This window comes from Apium graveolens, chromosome 2 (assembly GCF_009905375.1).
Source record: "Apium graveolens cultivar Ventura chromosome 2, ASM990537v1, whole genome shotgun sequence".
NCBI classification, from domain to species: domain Eukaryota; kingdom Viridiplantae; phylum Streptophyta; class Magnoliopsida; order Apiales; family Apiaceae; genus Apium; species Apium graveolens.
In genome coordinates this window covers 282540180-282562791 of record NC_133648.1, presented here as the reverse complement: position 1 = coordinate 282562791, position 22612 = coordinate 282540180, and the positions used below count along the sequence as shown (strand labels likewise).

The following is a 22612-nucleotide window of genomic DNA, read 5'->3' as shown; positions in this document are numbered from 1 at the left end:
GTACAGTGACTATAAATTAATTGACAGAATCTAGCGAAATAGACAATATTCCTATCCTCTTTCATTCTGTCACCAATAAAGCATAGCACAGTTCTAGCAAAATCAAAATGAGACTGATGGAGAAGAGCATACCCAATTTGTTGAGACAAGATTGGAATGGCATCAAAATTTGTACATTTGTTACCAAATGCCTTTGTGATGCAGTCAAAGAAAAAACTCCATTCTCGGCGCATGTTTGCACATTTGAGTTGACCCTTTTTTGCTAAACTTTCGTCATAGCCCAAATCAGCCATCATTTCTTGAAGCAGTGGTTCCTCAACAACAACACTAAATTGAACATTTTCTGGTAAATGGAGAGCCCTGTGAACCACTGTCGGAGTAACAACATAATCCTCCTCATTTGCTGTAAAGACAATACTAGGAGATCCACGCTTACCACCATCATCATAAACCCCTGTTCTCCAGAATGTCAGCACTTGTGATCCAGAAAAACTTGATGGTTGAGTCAAAGCGTATCCGATTTCACTATTAGCTAAGAAGTCCTGAACAAAGTGAAGTTCTGACGGAGCTTCTTACGTGGAAAGAATGGCATCATAGTTATTAGGAACAAACTTTGCTCCATTGAAGATAATATCTTTAGGTGCCATTGAGAAATCAGTGAAAAATTTGAGTGTCTGAAAGGTGTTCGAGAAAATGCCTGTATGATAAATCGTCAGAAAATAGTGAGAGTATAAGAGTAAAAAGAGAGAGATTGAGTATAAAAGTGAATAAAAGATTTTACAATCTTTTCTCTCTTTTACTTATACATGGCAAAAGATAACCGTTAAGACGAATATGAAAGGTCTTTGGACACCTGTCAGGCATGCAGCAGTTAAAAATAATTAATGGGCACAAGTATTCAATAATCATTACTTATCATATGCAGTTTTTCAAGGAGAAAAACCGTCCCACTAACCAAGTAATCCCATTAATCAAGTAATCCCATTTAAACAATTCTTCTGATAAAATAATCCCATTTAAGAATAACCAAAAATAAACCAAGCAAATAAACACTACCACGTGAGTAGCACAACTTGATTATTATCAGAATGTAAAGGGTAATCAGAATATGAAATGACTCAGAGGCAAAATCTTGCAATAAAGTAAAATTTCATTAATATGTCAAACGAATACATTTCATGAAACTTAAATTACATGCAGAAAATTACAAGATTGCCCTAGTCTAGAATCCCTAACATCAACAGCCTTGGTCCTAGTCTAAAAGACTGACAAAGCTGACAGTGAAGAGAAACAGGAGGATATCAATTAATTCTTCTTCCTATCTTCAATAAAAAGAATAGCAAGATGAATGATTCTCTCCTACTGACTAAGAGAACGAAGATGAAGATCTCTTTGAACAGTCAACAAATCATTTTTAATGATTTCTAGAAATTGAATCCAGAGATTAGAAGGAATGTTGTTGATAGGATAACGAGTTGGAACTACATTGTTCCAGATAGTCACCTTGTCTGAGCCATAGCAGTAAAACCAACCAAACTGAGTCATTGTTTGAGAGAAGAAAGAATTGGTTTTTACTGAAGGATTATCGGTCAGTTATATAGACAAGGGAAGACCAGGGGATGTAGGGAATGTGAAACGAAAATAAGTAAAGCCTCGTCTCCCTAGACCGATGAGTAATTCTGACAGCCATTAGAAGCTTAAAACATGAGTTAATGAGCACACGAAACAAGTAAAAATTACTGTGTATATACGAGTACCACTAACCCAAATTATTTTGACTGTTTATATCTCACCCAAACATATTCTGATTTTAAATATGACTGTTTCAGATTTAACCACAAATAAGTCAAGTACAGAATCAGGATTTAATATCAGAACTTAGACTTATATCAGAACTTAACAGTCATCAGAACATGGCTCCTTAACTCGAAAAGTGAATGTTTTATTCCTGTAATTCTTCACACAAGTACTGATATGGTCATCAGAACTTAATCATCAGAACTTGTCCTCAGAATTTATGCAACTGACACTGAAACTGTTCATCTAAAATAACATTTATCACCACAGTAATTGTCATCATTCATATGGAGTGTATGTGTGTGCAGTAAGCTAAATATCAGATAAAGATTAAAGTCTGATTCACTTCAGTACATCTTAGAAATAAGGCATAACTAAGAACTTTGCTCAAAATATGTCATTATTCTGAAGTCTACTATAGAATGAGTTCATGCATGAGTCCACCTCAGTTGTTTTGTGCTCATTTTATGCATCTTTTGAAATTCCATTTTACAGTGGCTTCTCAGTGTAAGTGAGTCACGACTGCTTATCAGAATTTATGCTATTATCAGAGTATTTCTCCAGTAATCAGAGATTGTGAAAAGTCACCAAGAAAATTTTATTTTGCTTTTCTAATGCATATAACTTTATACCAGCAATGCACTTGGGTTTTCCCTTCCACATTTTTACTCTAGATCTTAAAGGAGTACCTGATTTTTTTATTTCTTTTTTTTTTCTTTTGATAAGTGAGGCTTATCAACACTTAGTACATCCATCAGATTTACCAACATCAGGACTTAATAGATAAGAAGCACTATTCTAGTTTTTGACTTAGTAACAAGATACACAAATTAAACTTTAACTAAGCTCAATATCAGAATTTGCTTGTGTTAAAAGATTTCCATATAAACAACTACTTCATACATGGGATCTTTAGTATATTAAAGACTACTAGGTCAACATCTAGCACAGTTATCCTTATTGGATTGAATAGTCATAGAAACAGTCATATCACTATCAGAGTTTAGAAATTCACATCAAAAATAATTAGCACTCAGAAAATTTCTAATTAATCACAAAATACACAAAGATAGTAATATCTATAAATACTGATCATAAAGTCTGATATATCAGAACATAAACTAAGCAGATTTAGAGAAAGAACCTGAAACCATTCCAAGTTCATTACCAATCTTGTAAAAGTAGCTTCACACTGTGGTTTTGTGAAGATATCTGCTAGTTGTTGATCTGTTGGAACAAAATGCAATTCCACTGTATCTTCATCCACATGTTCCCTTATGAAGTGGTACCTAATGCTGATGTGCTTTGTCAGTGAGTGTTGAACTGGATTACCTGTCATAGCAATAACACTTTGATTATCATAGTAAATAGGAATTTTAGAAAATTCTAACCCATAATCCAGTAACTGATTCTTCATCCAAAGAATCTGTGCACAACAGCTTCCTGCAACAATGTATTCTGCTTCTGCAGTTGATGTGGAAATTGACTTCTGTTTCTTGCTAAACCAAGAAACTAATCTGCCTCCAAGAAATTGGCAGCTTCCACTTATGCTTTTCCAGTCAATTTTGCATCCTGCAAAATCTGCATCTGAGTAACCTATTAGCTTAAAGTCTGATTCTCTAGGATACCACAATCTCAGGTCAGCTGTACCCTTAAGGTACTTGAAAATTCTTTTCACAGCTGTTAAGTGAGGTTCTCTTGGATCTGCTTGAAATCTTGCACAAAGATAGGTAGCATACATGATATCAGGTCTACTTGCAGTTAGATAGAGTAATGAGCCAATCATACCTCTGTAATCAGTAATATCTACTGATGTACCAGTATCCGTATCCAATTTTTTTGCAGTGGCCATAGGAGTGGATGCCCTTGAACAATCTTGCATTCCAAATTTCTTCAACAAATTTCTGGTGTACTTAGATTGACAAATAAAAGTTCCTTCTTCATTCTGCTTGACTTGAAGGCCCAGAAAATAGCTGAGTTCTCCCATCATACTCATTTGATATCTTGACTGCATTAGCTTGGCAAACTTTTTACAAAGTATATCTGCATTTGATATCATTAACATATATCTGCACCAAAAGTAAGTCCTTGCCATGGTTGAGATAAAACAATGTTTTATTAATAGTCCCTCTGTTAAATCCACTTTCCAGAAGAAACTGAGCTAGTGTCTCATACCATGATCTTGGAGCTTGCTTAAGGCCATAAAGTGCTTTGTCAAGTCTGTAGACATTATTAGGAAATTTTACATCTACAAAACCCGGAGGTTGTTCAACATATACTTCCTCTTCCAATTCTCCATTGAGAAAAGCACTTTTCATATCCATTTGAAAGACTGTAAACTTTTTGTGAGCAACATAAGCCAAAAATATCCTTATGGCTTCCAATCTAGCAACTGGTGCAAATGTTTCATCATAATCAATTCCCTCCTGTTGAGAATATCCTTTTGCAACCAGCCTTGCTTTATTCCTTGTAATTATGCCATCACTATCAGTTTTGTTTCTGAACACCCACTTTGTACCAACAACAAATCTGTTCTTTGGTCTTGACACTAGGGTCCAGACTTTGTTTCTTTCAAATTTTTTTAACTCAACCTGCATTGCTTGCACCCAATCAGCATCTTGAAGAGCTTCTTCCACTTTCTTTGGTTCAGTCTGAGAGAGAAAAGAGTGATAAAGACATTCATTTGATGTAGCTGTTCTAGTTTTGACACCTGCATCAGAATTTCCAATAATTAAGTCAGGTGTATATGCTTTAGTCCACTTCCTTGCAGATGGAAGATTTTCTCTAGAACTGGATGCTCCCCCATGATCCATGCTGTCTTCATCAACATTTTCTGATGCTCCCCCTGAAATTATGCTCTCTGAGTTGGATCCTTAAGAATTTGAGTTTCCAGAATTATCAGCACTTGAGTTTCCAGAATTATCAGAACTTGGCCCATCAGAACTTGATGAATCAGAACTTGAAGAGCCTGTTGTAGGTTCTGATGCTTCTTGAGATGTGGTTGTATCTTCAGTATGCTCCCCCCGCACAGGTGCAACTTCTTTTGGCATAGTCACCACATTTTCAATAACATCAGAGTTTAATCCATCAGAGTTTGCAGTATCAGGATTTAGACTGTCAGGATTTATAGTATCAGAATTTAAAACTTCATTCTCAAATCTCAGCTAATCATGATTATTGAAATCTTCAAGTCCTGTAATCTTCTTATCATCAAAAGAGACATTGATAGATTCCATGACAACCCTTTTTCTTAAATTGTAGACTCTGAAGGCTTTTGTGGAAAGTGGATATCCAACAAAAATTCCTTCATCAGCTTTTAGATCAAATTTGGATAGCTGTTCAGGATGAGTCTTAAGAACAAAACACTTGTATCCAAATACATGAAAATAATTCAGATTTGGCTTCTTTTTCTTCACCATCTCATATGGTGTTTTTCCATGCTTGTTAATGAGTGTTGCATTCTGAGTAAAACAAGCAGTCTGAACAGCTTCAGCCCAAAAGTAGGTTGGTAACTTTGCTTCATCAAGCATAGTTCGTGCAACTTCAATAAGAGTCCTATTCTTCCTTTCAACAACTCTATTTTGTTGTGGAGTTCTAGAGCAGAAAATTCCTGCTTTATTCATTGGTCTTTGCAGAACTCTTCCATGATCAAATTCTTGAACTCAGTGCCATTATCACTTCTTATGATCTTCACAGAATCTTTGACCAATTTATCCAGTTTCTTGACATGATCAATCAAAATAGATACAGTTTTAGTTTTTGTGTGCAAGAAATACACCTATGTGTATCTGGTGAACTCATCCACTATGACCATAACATATTTCTTCTTTGCAATAGACATGACATTCACTGGACAAAATTGATCAACATGTAGTAGGTGATAAGGCTCAAGAGTTGAAGATTTAGTCTTGCTCTTGAATGAAGATTTTCTTTATTTTGCCTTTTGACAGGAATCACAAAGGCCATCAGGAGCAAATACTGATTTTGGAAAACCTCTCACAAGATCTTTCTTGACTAGTTCATTTATATTGTTAAAATTTAAATGAGAGAGTTTTTTGTGTCAATTCCAGCTTTCTTCATTTGATGCTCTACTTATCAGACAGATTGCAGAACCATCAATACTTATTGAAAGCTTGGCTTCATAAATGTTACCATGCCTGTATCCTTTCAGAACAACTTTGCCTGTAGATTTGCTTACAACTTCACAGTGTTCTTCAAAGAAATCCACATGATAACTTCTGTCACAGATTTGACTAACACTCAACAAATTGTGTTTAAGTCCTGAGACTAGAGCTACTTTTTCAATGATAACATTCCCCAGATTGATATTGCCATATGCCAAAGTTTTTCCTATGTTACCATCTCCATAAGAAACACTTGGGCCAGTTTTCTCCACAAAGTCTGATAATAGGGCTTTATTTCCAGTCATATGTCCTGAACATCCACTGTCCAAAACTAGGATATTTTTCCTGTTGCCCTGCAATCATATAGACCACTAATGATTAGTTTTAAGGACCCAGACTTGCTTGGATCCTTTGGCCTTATTAAGTTTGTTAACATTTGCAGCGGATTTAGCATCAGAATTTATGTTAATAATTTTCTTATCAGCATTTACAGTATCAAACTTTGCATCAGAACTTACATTAGAAGGAATAATGCTAACTTTCTTTAAAGAAGGTTTTATTTGATAATAATCATAGTACAAACTATGATATTCCTTACAAGTATAAATTGAATGCCATAAACTACCACAATAAAAACAAGGATTTTGTGGCCTATATCTAACATACTGACTCTTAACTCCTGACTTTGAAGGTAAGGAGTTTATATTCTTATTTTTCTTGCAAAAAGAAGCCAGATGGTTAGAATTTCTACAGTTATACCATTTTTTTCAGGAGCATTAGGAACAGGCTTATAATTTTTACTTTCATTCACACCTTCCTTTCCATTCCTATTTTTCCTAGGTGGCTTTACCTTGTTTACATTCTTAACATCCTTTAGCTTATGCTTAAGCTGCTTCTTTGTCATTAAGCCTATGTTTACTTCAATTGGCTTACCCTGTTTTGGTTTGTCAGAAGTTAATTTCTCTTTAACTTCTGATTTATCAATATCAGACTTTATAGCTACAAACTTAACAGAATTTACCTTTGGCTTTTGTTTAACAACTATAGGCTCAATCTCTACAGTTCCCTTATCATTCTTATCATCTCCATAACCTATGCTCTCTTTCCAGTTTCCACTACTAAGAATATCCTGAGTTGCTTTACCAGAGTTAGTCCAAATCCTGATAATCTCTCTTTCCTTTTCTAACTCAGTTTTTAGAGATTCATTCATTTTAAGTACTTCATCCCTAACATAGAAAGCATCATCTCTATCTTTTTGAGTTTGATGGAACATGACTAACTCTTTTTCTAAATAATGATTCCTCTTTTTATAAGCAAGATTTTCAGAAGTTAATATTTCACATGTTAAAGTTTGATCTCTATAACTAATGAACATGGTTTTAAGATATCTTCTCTAAGTCATTAATATCATCAGTATGAAAGGCATAAGTAATTTGAGGTACCTTTAACTCAGCAGCATCAGAACTGCTATCAACATTTACCATCAAGGCATAGTTCACCTCACTTTCAGAATCTAAAGTGTCTGTCCAGCTTTTCTTCTTTGTGACAAGAGCCTTGCCTTTGTCACTCCTCACTTTCTTGCAATCAGGAGATATGTGGCCTTTCTCACCATAATTGTAGCATTTGATATTTGTGTATTCTCCTCTGTCATACTTTCCTCCCTTGCCTTCAGATTTTCTGAAACTCTTCTTATCAGAACTTGCACCTTTCCTGGAAGACTTCTTTCCCTTTCTGAATTTCCTGTATGCAATCCTTGTGATTCCTTTCACCATAAGAGCACACAGCTTCATCATCTCTTCATCAAGATCCATCTCAGGTAAGCTTTCAGTTTCTGAGTCATCATTAGTATCAGAACTTGATGATTCAGTATCAGACTTTGTGATGAGAGCTTTTCCCTTGCCTTTCCTTGAGGCAGCTGCTTTGGGGGATTCCTCCTCAGCCTTAAGAGCAACTGTCCTTGACTTTCTTCCATTCCTCTTGCTTCTTTTTCCATCTCAAGTTCATGTGTCTTGAGCATCCCATAAATTTCATCAAGAGTTGTTTCTTCAAGAGCATAGTTGTCTCTTATAGTGGTGGCCTTCAAATCCCAACATTCAGGAAGAGCTAACAGGAATTTAAGATTTGAATCTTCAAGATCATATTCCTTGTCAACTAGTGACAAATCATTCAAGAGTTTAACAAATCTGTCATATAAACCAGTTAATGACTCATTGGGCTTTGAGTCAAAGTGTTCATACTCTTGAGTGAATAGTCTTCCTGTTTTTCTTAATTGAATCAGTTCCCTGGCATCTTGTCTCCAAGGCATCCCATATCTCCTTTGCAGTCTTGCAGTTGATTACCCTATTTGACATTACATTATCAATGGCACTATGCAGCAAGTGTCATACCTTAGCATCCTTAGCAATTGATGAGATATCTTCAGCAGTATAATCATTCTTCTCCTTTGGTACAGACTTTGCTGGTTCACTTGTAACTACAACAGAGAGTTTGGTTGGCTTGTGTGATCTTTCATTGATTTTGTCAAGGTATTCTGGATCGGTAGCTTCCAGAAACATAGACATCCTCACCTTCCATATGGGATATTCAGATGGTTTCAGTATGGGAACTTTAACAGTCTAATATTGACTGTGGATTTGAGTCTTTGGAGGGTACAACCACTCTTCCCGTTCTACTGGGTAAATTACCTTATACCGTGGAAAAGCCTGTGAAGTTCTATGTGGTTCAAATTGAGAGCCCATACAATGCCATTTTTGGAAGACCATTCCTGTCAACCTTTGAAGCAGTGGAGTCTATACCTCACCTCGCGCTCAAGTTTCCAACTGAGAAAGGGGTAGGAGAAATGAGAGGCGATCAAAAAACTGCCTGAATTATAATGTTGGAAGACCTGGAGAAAGACCAGGATTATGAGAAGCCGGACGAAACCGGAAAGAGAAAAAGGGCCGAAGCAGAGCTCATTGGAAGCTGAGAAACACTGAATATTAAGTTGGAAAAGTTTGGAGCAGATCTTTCAAGTCTGATAGTCGGGCCCGCGGCATAAACCGAAGAAGTAGAGTTGTATGCAAGATATTCGGGAAAAATGGTTCGGATTGGGAAAAACATGGAACCGGATCTGAAGGAAAAGGTAACCGCTGTGATTCGGCAGTACCATGATGTGTTCGCCTAGGGGTCGGAAGACATGCCTGGTTTAGATCCCAAGACGGCTAAGCACTGCTTGAATGTGCAGCCCGAGGCCAAACCAGTAAAACAAAAGAAGAGAACATTCGTAGTCGAACGATAGAAGGTAATAGAGGCCGAAGTAGAAAAACTGTTAGAGGCCAAGTTCATAGAGGAAATTGAATACCCGGACTAGTTAGCCAACGTGGTGGTCGTCAAAAAATCAAACGGGAAGTAGAGGATGTGTGTGGACTACACGGACCTTAATAAGGCATGTCCGAAGGACCACTACCCCCTTCCTAGCATCGATAACCTGATAGACGCAATGGTCGGTTAACAGGTACTTAGTTTTCTTGATGCTTTTTCTGGCTATCATCAAATTGCCATAAATGATAAGGATATGCCCAAGACAGCATTTATAACTCCAAAAGGGACTTATGTTTATATTAAAATACCCTTCGGACTAAAAAACGCTGGAGCCACATTTCAACAAATGGTGAACAAACTGTTTAAAGAATAGATCAGTCGGAATATGGAGGCATATATGGACGACTTCATTGTAAAGTCACTGTTCCAAGAACATGCTGAAGATTTAAAGGAGTGCTTCAAGATGCTCCGAAGAAACAACATGAGGATCAATCCGAACAAATGTACCTTCGAAGTATCCAGTGGCAAATTCCTGGGCTATATGGTTAGCGCCCGTGGGATAAAGGCGAACCCTGAGAAGATCAAAGCAGTCATTAACATGGAAGCTCCTAGATGCATCAGAGACATCCAAAAGCTGACCGGTCGACTCGCCGCCCTTCGGCGTTATATCTCCAGATCAGCCGATAAGGCGCTCCCTTTCTTCGTCGTACTTAAGGGTCAAAGAATTTTGAGTGGGGGCCTGAATGTCAAAAGGCGTTTGAAGAAATGAAAGAATACCTCACTAAGGCACCACTCTTAATGAGGCCTGATCCGAAGGAGACGCTTTAGCTTTACCTGGCCGTGTTTGACAAAATGCTAGGGGCAGTTCTCATGAAAAATCATGTAGGTAATCAACATCCTGTGTTCTATATGTCTCATGTCCTAAAGGATGCTGAAACAAGATACCCCAACGCTAAAAAAATTGCATATGGGTTGGTTATGGCCTCCCGAAAATTGCGACATTACTTCCAAAACTGAATGATTCAAGTTGTCACCAATCAACCTCTGAAGAAGATTTTGACAAGGCCAGAAGCCTCAGGAAGAGTGGTAGCCTGGTCCATCGAACTTGGGGAGTTTGATCTTGAATATGTCCCCATGACAACGATTAAGGCTCAAGCCTTGGCTGACTTCATGGTCGAATACACGTTTTCGAGGCCGCAAGATCTCACCCCAGAAGAACAGCTCATTCAGACCCCCGGGAAATGGAAATCCTTTGTAGACGGATCAGTCGCAAGGAAAAAATATGGGGCAGGCTTAATACTTTCTAGCCCCAAAGGGTTTGAGATATGCCAGGCTATAAGATTTGATTTTCCTCTCACCAATAATGAATAAGAGTACGAAGCACTCCTTGCAAGAATGGAGTTGGCCCGAAGTCTCGAGGCGAAGCACCTGAGAGCCTTCAGTGATTCCATGCTGGTAGTAAAGCACTTATCAGGAGAATACGAGCAAAGGGATCCTCAGACGAAGGCTTACGCCACTAAGGTAAAAGATGCTTCTTTGTCATTTGAAACTTTTGAGCTAAGTCAGATTGGTAGGGAGAACAATGGACGGGTTGATGCCCTCTCCAGGCTAGCTTCGGCTGAGACTCAGAGCCTCACTAGTTCTATATACCTTACCGAAGCCAAAACGCCTTCAATCAAGAAGAAAAAATATCTTGAAATTCATTAAGGAGCCGATTGGATAACTCCATTAAGAAACTTTCTAGAGAAAGGTACCTACCTCCAGACCGAAGAGAAGCCCTAAAAGTAAAATACAGGGCATCAAGATACACTATCATTTATGGAAGAATGTATCTCCGGTCTGTCAGCCAACCCCTCCTCAGATGCTTGAATGCTAAAGAACAACACCAAGCTCTTGAAGTAGTCCATGAAGGAATTTGTAGAGAATATTTGGCTGGTTGGTCCCTCACCTTCAAAATCCTTCCTCAAGCGATCTTTTGGCCAACTTTGAAAGCCGATGCCAGTGAATATGCCAAGAAGTGCGTACGATGTCAGTTCTTCGCCACGGTTCCGAAACAACCCCCTGAAGAGATGACTTCTATCCTCAGCCCTATCCCTTTCACCATGTGGGCTGTCGACATGGTTGGAATTCTCCCAACCAGCACAAAACAAGCAAAATACTGTATAATTGTCATCGACTACATGACCAAGTGGATCGAAACCCGACCATTGTCGGCTATAACCGAGGAAGCAGCCAAGAAATTCTTCCTGGAGCAGATTATTCTCCGATTTGGGATTCCGAATATTTGCATTTCTAATAATGTAACTGAGTTTGTTGGAAACAACTTCCGAAAGTTTCTATACCACTTCGGGATCGAACAGAGATTCAGAGAACAAAGTAATCTTTCAAGGAATAAATAAGAGGTTGGGCGAAGCTAAGGGAAGGTGGTCCGGAGAGCTACCTTGGATCTTGTGGGCTTACTGCACGACCCCTAGGTCTTCAACAGGGGAAACTCCTTTCAGGATGGCTTACGGGACAGATGCCCTGATTCCAGTTGAAGTTGGCCTGGAATCATCTAGAACCGAGGTATATAATATGGAGGCCAATAACTTTGGACTAAGGGCGAACGTGGACCTCTTAGAAGAAGAAAGGGAGGCTGCCCACCAAAGGAACATGAAATATCTGCTACAGGCAGCCCAACACTATGACTCCAGCATCAAGAAGAGGTCGTTCAGAGTACGAGACCTAGTCCTAAGAGGGCTGGTTGCATCCATGCCAGCAAAATAAGGGAAGCTCCAGCCGAATTGTGAAGGACCGTACAAAGTGATCGAAGTTGCTCGTCCAGGAACATACAAACTAGAATCACTAATCGGCGAAGCAATCAAAAACACTTGGCACGCCAGTCGTCTTCGGAAATTTTATCAGTAAGAAATTTATGTTATTGTTAATTTGTACTTCCCTTTGAGCTTTATGTGAAAAGTGTAAAAGTTTAAGGATGAATAAAAATGCACTTCTTTGTCATATTTCTTTTAATAAAATTCAAACTGAGTGGTCGAAGCAGTATTATCTAGGGGCGATCCCGAAGAAGATAAACCCTTCGGCCAACACGTCTGATTTAACATAAAGGGTGAATGGATTAAAGTCTAGGGGCAATCCCTTGAAAGTAAAATTCCTTCACTCCAATACTATTATCTAACTTATAATGAACACACGGGCAAGGATGAATAAAGAATCTCTAGGGGAAATTCCGAAGAAAGACTTTCTCCTTCGTCCTTCCCTTATAATCCAAATAAAAATAATACTACAGAAGGACGAAGCAGACCCTATCTAGGGGCGATCCCAAAGAAGACAGGACCCTTTGTCCTCAAATCATGCATATATTTTTTTACAACCGAAGAACGATGAAGGTCTTGTCTAGGGGCGATCCCGAAGAAGACAAGCCCATCCTCCTCTTGGCTTAATATTTCTTTCTTTTTACCAATGGTGAAGTACCAATGTTGACCGAAGGAATGAAGGAACACTGGTCAAGGGGCAATCCGAAGACGACCATCATCCTTGTTCCTTCACCCAACAAACACCCTTAGTAGTGCCAACAGCCCGAGGTTCTCTTCGAACTTAGACCTCAGCCTTTAACACTTGGGGCCGAAGAAGGATATAAGAAGTAGCAAGGCCATGAGTAAAAATACTAAAATCGCTAAGGCAAAAGATTAAGCCGAAGATGTGATAACAAAATTAATATTTCTAAATATTGCTAAGGCAAAAGATTAAGCCGAAGATGCGATAAAGTGCAGAAATTTTCTAAGATGCAATAAAAATAATGCTGATAAAAGATGAAAGACGCATTAAAATATAAAAGCCCGAAGGATAGTTAAATTATAAAAGCTCGAAGGCAAGAGTATCAATTACAAAAAACAAATTTACAAGTAAAAAAGATGAACGTATGAAGCAACGGTAAGATTTGGGTATGACCATGGAAACACCAACAACAAACTTCGCCACAAGATCATCTTCAGTCATATCAAGCACCTTGGGGCTGAAAGCTTAAGACTGAAGGTCTTCATCCGAGATCTCTTCATCTTCTCCGGAGGAGACATGAGGGGCTTTAAACGTTGGCCGACCGATGGGATCCTCCAGGCTATCATCCAACAACTGCTTATAATCCTAATTCAGGCCATGAGCCTTCTCCAGGACATAATCAGCTCCGAACTGGAAGCAGTGCTCCTCCATCCTGTCAAGCTGTTTCTTCATCTTCGGAGTTCCTTTCGGGACTTCTTCAGCTGAATATTTTAATGGGAGATCCTCCTGTTCGCCCTGTCAAGGTCCCCTTCTAGCCTTGTCCAGTCACCATTCAACACTTTAGCCTGGCCGTCTAGCGCCTCGTTCTGGGTCTTCACCCTTCCAAGTTCCTCCTCGGCCATTGTGGCCCTCCTATCCAGCTCCTTCACCTCGGCCATCCGAGTCTCCATGTCCCTAACTTTGTCCTCCACGGCCGCAGCTCAAGGAGCAGCCTGCAAAAAATACACAAGGCAAAAGTGTCAAATGAAAGAAGAGAAACCAACAGAAGGATAAAGACGAATAAATGTAAATTAACTACGTACTAGGGAAAGAAAGAACATAAGCTCAGTACAAGCTTCGATCGGAGAGGCCGATGCAAAGGCAGGAAGGTCGACAGGGAGCTGAAGGCCGTGGCACAGGTCCGAGGCCACCTCCTTTGTTGACTGCCTAGCCGGATAGACAATAAGGTCGGACGTCAGAACGCCCCACCCAGGGAGGTACGTCTGAATGACCCCATTGAGGCTTCGGGTCCTCTTGGGAGGGGCCCCTTCCCCCATAAACTCCAGCTCCTCCCCCTCACCGCCCTCCAAAGCAGGAAGGACCCAACGAAACAGTGAAACCCTCTCCGACTAGAGCCTCTCCTCTGTCTCCTCGGAGGAGTTCAGAGTAGCTTTCTTCCCAACAGCCTTCTCTTTCGCTGCCTCCTCTGCAGCTCTCTTCTCGGCCGCCCTGACCTTCTTTCTCTAAATCAGGGCCTCTCTAAAAGACACTGAAAAATGACAGACAAAAGAAAAGTCAGTCTCAACATATACTACAGTATACCAAGTAAATAAGAAAGACAGAAGCAATAAGATGACGAACGAACAAAGGAAAACAACTATGCAAATGATAAAAGTATAATAAAACTATAAGGGAAGGAAACAGATGAAGGAAGAGTTTGTTACCCCCACCCCACAAACTCATGAGCCATTCTCTGTCTCGAAACTCCTCGGGACCGAGCTTTCCCACATTAACATCCACCAAAGATGTATAGTTGTCCCTCTCTTCATCCGTCAAGTTCGACATAAGGAGAAGTGAAGCGTTGGCATCATGCCACACCGACATGTCAGCCAGATTGGGCCCGCTAACGAAGCACCAGTGGGTGTGGGTGGTCTTGTTGCTGGAATTGGTGGTCGTCCAATCCGCTTTCCCAGCCCGACGAACGATGGTGTGGAAACCTGGGCTCTTCAGATTCTTCCGGAAATCATAGTGATACCAGAATAACCGAGTGCAGGGACAAATTCTGGCGTGAAGGCACCTATTCTAGAAATAGTTAATGTGGATGAACCCGTTGGGGTCCATCTATCCCAGAATCTTTAACACCGGTACTCGGAAGCCGCATTTGAATGCCGCCTTTGAAACCCCGACTGCACAGTCGCCGTATCCCTTCGGCGCTCCTGGGATGTCATAAATCCGTTCGTTCTCCTTGGCAGCATAAAGTCAGAAGAAGCCCCGGGGAACGAAAAAGTCAGAATACATCTGACCTACCCACTCCTTCGACAATTCTGATCGGTTGTTCGCCACGAAATCATAGAGATCTCGCCCCGTCCTCTTTGTACGGATCGAAGATGTCCCAGCCAAACTATTTGACCTCGGGTCCCAAGTCTCAATCAGAGGATTCGCTCGGTCCATGTCCATGTATTCGGAAATAGAGAGACATTAGTCCATGTACTCGGATTAAACCAAAAAGAAACATAAAAGGGATGAAAGACCGAGTACATGTCCTACAACCGAGCGAACAAAGAAAGTGCCTGAAGTCGGCTCCCGAAGTTCTTGCCCCCAAAAATGCTTCGCCTTCCATCTTTAAACTCCAGACAAAACACCTACACCCTAGGTCAGCTCCCGAAGGATGTTCTATAGCCAAGAACCCCCTGAAGAGAGTTCTTGACTAAAGAACACCTCACATGCCATCTTTAAACCCGTTAGGCACCCCTAAATAAACAAAACCCAAGAAAACTCCTATTAACTACCCAGAAAACATCCCATAGACCAAGAAACAACCCCAAAACACATATAAATCCCAGGAAAGATCCTCTGGACTTACATGCAAAAACAACAAAACTGTTAAACTTGCATGGAAGTGTAAAATGCACAAAAATGGGAAAAGAGACTTACTGATTTGAAGATGTTGTTTGACTGAAATGGGATGATCTGGGAATGTGGAGTTATTGCTGCCCGTGATTGGAGAACTCGACAAGAATCGTTGTTGTTTGTGTTTGGATGCCGAAAAATGATAAAGAAAAAATGAAATATACTGTGACTCTTATATAGGCGCCCAAAAATGAATTTAGGTGCCAAAATGGGCAACATTTGGGAAGCTTCGAAATGGACGTCCCCGATTAAAACGGTTACGATTCAACGACTGAGATTGAGCCATGAAACGACGTGCCAACAACAGTCACATTAATGCACCCACAAACTTGCCACGTGTACGAATAAAGATCGAGGCAAAGTTGGAGCAGTTGCCCTAGGGTTTCTTCGCCCCAGTATGGGCCAAAACTGATGTCTATCGGCCCGACCGAAGGCCCAGCCGAAAGACATGGACATGATGGATATGGGCCCAATAAGGCCCACCGAACGAAAGCCCATATGATAATTATGCTACTGGGATGAAGGTCCACCAGATTCATGAGCCGAAGGCTCACGGAGTGCCACAGGCTAAGGCCCATCTCTCCTCCCAACCGTTGGAAACAGAAGGGGCATAAAGCCCCCTTTTCACTCCTCCATTAACAATGAGTAACAGAAGAACATTAATGACAGAACTGGGTATAAAACCCCTTGGAAAGTAAGAAATAAAAGAACATTCTCATTCTCTCGAACACTCTACTTTTCTTGTATTTATTCACCCACTTTACAACCAAATTCTTATTCTCACACCGGAGGTGAATCGGGGGAACAATTCCTCACATTCTCTTCTCTTTCAGGTCACAGCCGAAGGCAGTTTTACGGAGGCCGAAGCCTGTTCATCCATCCGAAGGAATCTGGACGTAACACCTAGGAACTGGGTCAATGCTGGAAAATTTCTGTCCGACCAGGGTATAATTCCGGTGAGCTAATTATGGCTCTGTTTGGGAGTGTTGTTGAAAATTGTTGTGTTGTGAGAAAAAATGTTGGTTGAAAAAGTGCTGTCAGGAAAATTAGATGATTGTTTGATAATTTTTTTAATTTATGCATATTTTGAGATATAATATATAAAAATAATCTTTTTGAGAAAGTTTGATGATGAAACTGATAGTTATATCCTGCAAAAGCTGAGAACAGCTTTTCCAAAAGGGAGGACATGCTTTTGCTAACAGAAGCTTTTAGACCAAAGGCGTTTTTTCAAAAAACTGTTGTAGTTGTGTGCACCAGCCTATAACTCAAATCGAAAGTCCTCAACAACCGGAGCTCACCAAGACCCGCCGGAATATCACTAGAGATGAAATTCTAACTAACTCCTAGGAACCGAAGTTTCTTCAGCTCCGAAAAAGTTGGGTGTATGATCCCGACAATTCTTCCGGGAACGACTGTGAATTTAGCTAGAGAAGTGAGTTTTTCGATGGCAGGATCAAGATGGCCGGTGAGTCCCGGCAATCCGGCACGTAGTCACCGAGATTTAGAGAAATGACCCTGTTGTCGTCACAATATACGCCCGCGAAGTTACATGGATTGCCGGTGAAGTCCCAAGAAGCGAAGTAATTTGAGCCGAGAATATCGCGTAGAGATTTTTTTGATTGATTGGAGTGCAAGAAAATGAATGGGGTCTAACATTGGATATATAGTTGATATTTGAAGAAGAAAACATAATGTGTATAAGTTTATGGGTTTGGCCATTCTCGTTTCTTGATGATGATGTACAATAAACAAGAAGTATAGTTTATATATATACACACAAATGACGAATGATGTATATAAATTGTAAAGGTATTTGGTGAAGATGGGTTTCTTGTGGAGGGTAAATGGAAACTGTGAAAGATTTAATGGTGGTGGTGAAGCGGAAGCATCACAAAGATATGAGATTTGTATGCTTATGTAATATATGCGTGTATTTCCGGTGCAATCTGTATTGAATGTAGCTTGTAAGAAAAGGGATGAATTTGTGTTGAATGCGTGTATTCGAGTTTTTGCTAATTATGTTGTGGGGATGTTGTGTAGGAGCATTGGAGCAGTACTATCTTCATTATTTAGGATTTACTATTATTGTATTATTGGTTGAAAAATACTGAATTCACAATATAGAATATAAAAATTTATACAAAAATGACGTGTAATAAGATTTTTATTGAAATGGATCCATATATTTACTAAATAATATCGATTAAAATACATCAACTTATTTATAACATTATTTTATATATATTTTTATGAATTTTTATGTATCTAGCACTATTTTTGGTGGTTTAGTAGAAATTAGCTCTATAACACGTGCGAGGCACGAGCATACTCTAGAATATTACATAATTTTTTTATTAATTTCAATTTTTATTTAAAGTATTTGAAATTATAGTTCGTGATAAATATTGTGACCTTACAAACTTATTTTTGTGTAATATTCATAAAAAATTTCTCAGCATGGTTATATTATTGTCCACTTACTGTAAAAGATTTAATACTACAAAACAAGTTATTTGTGTTGTATAAGTTCCTTGAGCCTGTCATATGAATTTCGTTTAAAATACGTGCATGGTGTAAATATGATTATATTATTGTCAAATTGCCGCTAAATATTTGATATTACATGGTATGGTATGTTCTTATATTGTATTGGAAGAAATTTTTCCTAAAACAAGATGTGACAATTATATTATGTATTTTGTAAACAAGTATTTGATATTTCATAATTGTCATGAATAGTCATATTACATATTAAATAATTAAAAAAAATATTACTCAAATTAATTTGTAAGTGTAATTTAAATTAGGTAGTGATGATTTCTTTTCGTCAGTTACTTAAACCACAATTAATTTTATATGAAATTGTGTCATGTTATTTAAAAATTTGATATAACGAAATTATGTTATATTTATAATAATTTAAAAATCTCTAATATTTAATTATATTTTATTACTTTTTAAATGATACATATAATTTAAAATAACATATATATAAATATATGTGTGGATGTATGTTTATAAATATGTATTATTATTTTAAAGTTTGACTTTTTATGAGTATTAAATATGAAATAAATAGGATAAGAGTTTCACAAATACGATAGGACTTAAGTATAATTTTAGAGTTTGAAGAATATACTAGTCATTTAACCTTGATTAAATTTCTCACTCAACCCCCCACCTAAGGATGGCAATCGGGTCGATCAAAACGGGTTTAGCAAATCCAATTCCGAACCCGTTTTTTTTCGAACCCGAAACCGAAAAAAATCCGAATCACTAAACCCGAACCCATCGGGTTTTGTTCGGATTCGGTTCGGGTTCAGGTTTATAGTCTCTACAAAATTGCACCTTAATTTTCACAAACTTTAGTGAAAAATTACTAAGATCTGATTTGAGTAAAGTGCTCATAGGCGATATTGAAATTTTTGGGGTTAATAAGAGCGTTCAGAGAAGACTATGAATCATACTTCTAAGAATAAAATTGTTGGTGAAATAATACAACAATCTTGACCTTTAGACTTTAGTATAATTGTATCGAACATGCTACTCAAAATATGTTTAACGATAATAGTCGAATAATATTAAACTTTAATGCAATGGTTTGTAAAAAGTATAATTTTGTAGTACTGATATTAGTAATATATTATATTAATACTTTCAAAATATAAAATATTATTTATATATTAACACGGGTTCGAATCAGTTTCGGTTTCAGGTCGAAACAGAATGAGTTTCGGGTTTTTGGGTCGGGTTCAAAATGGTAGGCCTTAAACCCAAACCTGACCCGAAAATGGTTTGAGTTTAAAAATTAAACCTAAATCTGAATCCAAGCCCAAAATATTTGGGTCCGGTAAAACCCGATTGGATCAGTATGGATCAGGTATTTATCGAATCAGTACAAATTATCATCTCAACCCCCACAGCCCCACTTACTTTATTATATATATAATAGATTTGAAATTGGTATGGGGCCAAACGGTTGTTCGAGTCTACGTGGATGGTTTGGAGTGACGAATTAGCAGAGTTTTGGTATTTTGGGAACATTGGGGGTGAAAATTCACGTATTAAAAAAACATCACGTGATTATATTTATATAATTGCCTCCAAAATCCGTTGGTAAGATACACGTACCAAGTTCCAACGAGTTCGATGTCCTTAAGAGCACGTCCAACGCCAAAATTAAGATAATTATAATTATTGTTATAATTTGAGATAAAAACATGTTTTGATATTAAAATAAGATTTTAACTTTAATACCAATTTTATTTTAGAGTCAAAGTCATTTAAAGTAAAGAAACCTGTATTTAGTTTATAGTTATTTATAGTTATTTAGTAATATGGTATTTATAACTATAACTATTTTAAATTTAAAAAAATATTATTAATTATTCATTTACGCATTTATAAGATAAGTATAGTAACACAATGTAGTAACTTTTATTATTTATAGTCATATATTGGACTTGGGACTTGCTGATAAAAGTCCATTTCAGGACACTAGGAAAAGAGGGTTTCCTAATTCCCACCTTTTGTCATACCGAGTGAATATTATTAATATTAACTCATTATCATAAATTTTTTTGCCTTTTCATATTATTCGTTTATATTTTATTCTTAAATTATTTAATTTTAATTTGATTACTATTTGTATATTCTAAAATTTTACTCTTTTAATCTAATTTGATTCAGAAGTAAATAAACTAGTTAATTAATAATGATTAATACCTACAAAAGACAATCGCTATATCAATTCAATATTTATAAAAATAATATTTGATGTTTAAAAAAGAATTCAATTTATAATAAATTTATAGTATGATGAAATACAAAATATATGATTAGTTAATTGAAATTTAAACTTTTTATAAGTAAACCTCTATATTTTTAACTAATAAATTAATCTATAAATTGCATAGTTTATATTCAATTCTATATATTTGCACAAATTCAAATAAACTAGGGCGTGTGCCCGCGCTATACACGCGATATTTAATATTTGGAGAATCAACTCATTATTTTATTTATAATTTCAAATTTTCATAATTTCAGAGCTTTTATATTACTTTTACCACATTATCAAAGCTCTACTTTTTAAAAAATACTAAAAAAAATTATTGGAATAATAATAATATTATTGGAATAAATAATACAGAAACATATGCACAAAAATAATAATTTAAAAAGGAGATTGGTGGTTTTAAGAATTATGTTCATTACAAAGTTATGGTACTGAAAAAGTTTTTAAAGTAAATGACGCAAACTGATTTCGCCAAAAAGTCATTTATATTAAACAACAAAAGAAATATTGTTATCATGCTCTATTATGAAAAAACATAGTTTGTCATTCACAGCAAAATTATTCTCCTTGATAAACTTATCCCACCCAGATGAGAATCTTGGTTTGGAAGTTGATGAGACAATTCCAACCTTCCACTTCCGTCTATTCATTTTTAGAATGAAATACTTGACATGCTTCCAAGTACGTTTCTCTGGAACAATCCAATGTGGATATACTGTACATTATAAAAATAAATATGTGAGTTATGATTGTGAAATATAACTAATTTGTTTACATTTTATGAATTTGGAATTTCAAGAAGAGTACTACTCCGTGAGAGTTCATATCAATATTAGATGGAATCAGGATGGCAACAAAAGAACACATATTGCCAACATGATGAACTCCTAAACTTGCATTGACTATAATAAAAAATAGTATAAGATCCATTTAAGTTCCTTCGAACAACCGATAATCACATAACTAAATAATCAAAACTTATTGCTTATAGGAGAGGACATAGAAAATGATTTTTCAACTTTTATTCTTGAAAAAATGGAAACAAAAAATTCAGACTTCTGAGAGAGCTCAAACAGGAAAGTTTCACCAGCTTTCCAGTATTTGGGCCTAAATATTCTACTGAGATTTATAAACTTTTTTCCAGCTGCTGAAAAAGTGAACTTGTACTTATATCCGTTGTTAAGAGTAAGAAAATTGTTCCTTCTAATCATGTGTCAAAAATGATCAACAAATGGTGAAGACAAGGCTTGTTGGAAAATATTTTATTATTTTGTTTGCTTAGATGTCGTAATGTGCACTTTGACAATTACACGATTATATAAACACACTGTATTAGAGCTTACTATTTCGGGGAATCGCTTTTGCCTCTCACCAGTGTGAACAATAAATTTCTTACCAATCCCATCAATAATATCTGCATACATTTATTAACAAAGGTTTAATAAGTAAATAAATTGATTTTCTACAAAAAATGAATGATATGTGTAATACAGTATTATGGCTTGCATACCTTCTATCAAAACTGGAGCAAGTAGCAGCTTCTTGACGGATGGATAGTCAATCTCCATACCCGAATGATCAGGTATGAATATAGTGAAGAACCTGTCACCTCTATAATAAATTAGTGGATGAAAACCTTCCCCAGAATTAAAGTCACTGTAGAAAAGACCAACATTATCAAACCTCTTCCTACCCCTGTTGAAACGAACATAGTACTGATACCCATTTGGTAGTTGGAGGGTAACGTTCTCTAGCACATGATCTCCGTATTTGTTGACAGAGTGAGATGGTAATTTTTTCATATTAATTCAATACATATACAAATGGGTCAAGTTACTTGTTTTGCTGGTACAACTAAAATTCAAAAGTAGGACTAACCATATATCTTGTTAACGTCGAGATTCGAGAGACAAAGCAAAAAAGCTAGGTGTGTATGTAAATAGATAGTGTTATAAGTTAATTGTAAAAAAGTGTAAATGAACTTGGACAATGGAAATATCCATCAAAACTAAAGTATAGAAAAAACACCAGAAATTTAGAAAGTATCTATAACCATCTAATTCATTAATACAACTCGAACAACCACTTATATGACTACTCACATGAAATGGTGTGTTAATGTCACAATGCATAAATATATATACTATGACACGGTGTGAAGACTCTGAAATTGGTGGTAATTCTAATAGTTTTGATTAGCACTCTG

The 22612-nt window shown here is 37.2% G+C and overlaps 1 pseudogene; it reads right to left on the bottom strand.

The window, feature by feature from the left end:
• Positions 1-17327, bottom strand: part of LOC141701512 (systemin receptor SR160-like) — a 37957-nt pseudogene extending 20630 nt beyond the window's left edge.
• Positions 17328-22612: the final 5285 nt, after the last annotated feature.